The 2,500-nt window shown below is 56.6% G+C and overlaps 1 non-coding gene across 1 annotated transcript in view; it reads left to right on the forward strand.

The window, feature by feature from the left end:
* Nucleotides 1-2,439: 2,439 nt before the first annotated feature.
* LOC124745916 overlaps nucleotides 2,440-2,500 on the forward strand; it is a 1,902-nt gene continuing 1,841 nt past the window's right edge. Inside the window, exon 1 of the ribosomal RNA XR_007011217.1 lies at nucleotides 2,440-2,500. This exon is cut by the window's right edge and continues 1,841 nt beyond it. This is a non-coding gene — a ribosomal RNA (small subunit ribosomal RNA).

Genomic DNA, 2,500 nt, shown 5'->3' on the forward strand with positions numbered 1-2,500 from the left:
ACACAGGTCTGACACAAGCATAGAATTGGAGCGCCGCCTCTAATAAGCCAAAGGTGCATCCTGACGTGACAAATCTGATCATGTCACAAGCATTCACTTACTATAATCACTATCAACGAACCTGCTCCCCCCCCTTACACCTTTCCTTACAACAACGTGTAACCTAACCTAACCTAACCTAACCTATGTTGTGCCTTAACCTAACCTATGTTGTGCCTTAACCTAACCTATGTTGTGCCTTAACCTAACCTATGTTGTGCCTTAACCTAACCTATGTTGTGCCTTAACCTAACCTATGTTGTACCTTAACCTAACCCATGTTTGTACCTTAACCTAACCCATGTTGTACCTTAACCTAACCCATGTTGTACCTTAACCTAACCCATGTTGTACCTTAACCTAACCCATGTTGTACCTTAACCTAACCCACGTTGTGCCTTAACCTAACCCACGTTGTGCCTTAACCTAACCCACGTTGTGCCTTAACCTAACCCACGTTGTGCCTTAACCTAACCCACGTTGTACCTTAACCTAACCCACGTTGTCCCCTAACCTAACCCACGTTGTCCCCTAACGTAACCCACGTTGTCCCCTAACGTAACCCACGTTGTCCCCTAACGTAACCCACGTTGTCGCCTAAACCTGCTCTGTAATTGTTATACGACTCGTTCAATTAGTGTAGTGTTGCCCACCCGCAACCCTCGCAATATAGTTCGCTACTCGCACTGCCCGCTCCCCTGTGTATCGCTTCATGTTAAACACCTTGCAAGTCTTGCTCACTTTCCACATGCTCCTGCTGTACACTGTAATGTGGATGGCAGCAGGGACGTACATGCCGCCCCTCCCCACGTCCCCACCTTGCCCCCTGCCTTCGCAAGCTGGTTGGTGAGAACTTTGCATGTTCAATGCCCTTCGCATGCGACGTACTCAGGCTACGTTGTGGTGCGGCCTGTGTCAACTGTCCGCTAATGTCGTACGCGTAAACCACAATCTGTACTGCACATTCGTCCTTATGTACTGAATGATACATCGTGGCACATGTGTGACCGTACAACGACTGCGCCCAAAAACGGCGGACCATACAGTGCAAATATTGTGCACGCAGCTACGTGTCGTCTCCCTATGAGAGCTGGATTGCAGTGTGGTACGCCATAGAGACGTGTGGAGGAACGGACGCCGTGGATGGCGATCAGCATGAGCTGTCTGTTGATGTATTCGGACCTAGTCGTCTCTCCTCACACACCGTGATGGCATGGTGCACCGCGTTCCATATCTGCGACATGCTACAGAGGCCGGTTGACAGTCGTTCGAGCAATGGACATCGCATACGTACGGGGGCCACCTTCCACGTATTGTCTAGGCGTGCACATTTTGTTGCGTGTATGTGGGCAGACGTAGTGTGGCGTGACACCTGACACAGGCATGCAATAATCGTTGAAGTTGCAAATGGCGATGGACGCCTGCGTTTTCTGGTGAAGTTACGCAAATGAACAAATGGTAACCTGTTGTGGTGCGGTTGTTCTCGCTAGGGGTGAATCGGTGATGGCGACGATAGGTTGAGGTACTAACCGGTTGTTCCAGCGATACCCACCATGCCGACGAAACTGAACGGCATCTGGGGTGTGAAGCGATACGCGGCGGTGGCTGGGTGGGACCGTCCCCCGGCCGGTGAGGGGGCGCCTCCCGGCGTGCTGGCCGCGCGGTGCGTGGGCGCACGCGCTACAGCCGGCTGGTGGGGGCGGCCAGTGGCAGGCGCGCCGGCCGACGGACGCGGCAGGCGTCGCAGCTGCGCGCCGGCGCACCCTGCGCGCGGCGCCGTGCGGCCAAAGTAGGTCCTCGCGGGCCCGGTGCGAAGCGCGGTGGACATCTTCAGTGTGCTGGTCCGATTGAGGACTGTGTGCGTTGAGGATGCGCCGCCGCCCCGGCGCTCGGCGCCGCGACGCCGTCTGCTGCCTCGGTCGCCCCAGCGGTTCTCGCTGGTGGTTTGTATCGCAGCTGTGCGGATGTGTTGGCGCGTGCGCTGTGCTGGGAGAGTTCGCTTCGGCACCCAAGTGGGGCTTTTGTCCTTCTGTGGCGCTGGCGTTGGAGCTGCCGGTCACCGTAGGTGGCGCGTGTTGTCTCCCGCCGGCAATGCCACGACAGCACGCTCCCGGGCCTCTGTCGGCAGCGGCAAGCTCAGTTGGGAGCACGGGTGGTCGCACCGAAAGCGTCTACTCGCCTAACTCCGGGCGATTGCGCCTCTCTCGAACCCGACCAAGTACTTGGGACGGCGCTGCGCGCCGCCGGGACCTGAGAGGGTTTCGAGGTGTATTGTGCAGGGGAGCTCAGCCTCCTCCTGTTTGCATGTTTGCAGAATGATTGAGCGGACGCTTGCGTGTTCGCGCGGGCCCCCGGGACACACTCCCGGGCGGCCGGCTGCTCAGCTCTAGTTGACGCAGCTCCCTGGTTGATCCTGCAGTAGTCATATGCTTGTCTCAAAGATTAAGCCATGCATGTCTCA

This window comes from Schistocerca piceifrons, unplaced genomic scaffold (assembly GCF_021461385.2).
Source record: "Schistocerca piceifrons isolate TAMUIC-IGC-003096 unplaced genomic scaffold, iqSchPice1.1 HiC_scaffold_34, whole genome shotgun sequence".
Taxonomy (NCBI): domain Eukaryota; kingdom Metazoa; phylum Arthropoda; class Insecta; order Orthoptera; family Acrididae; genus Schistocerca; species Schistocerca piceifrons.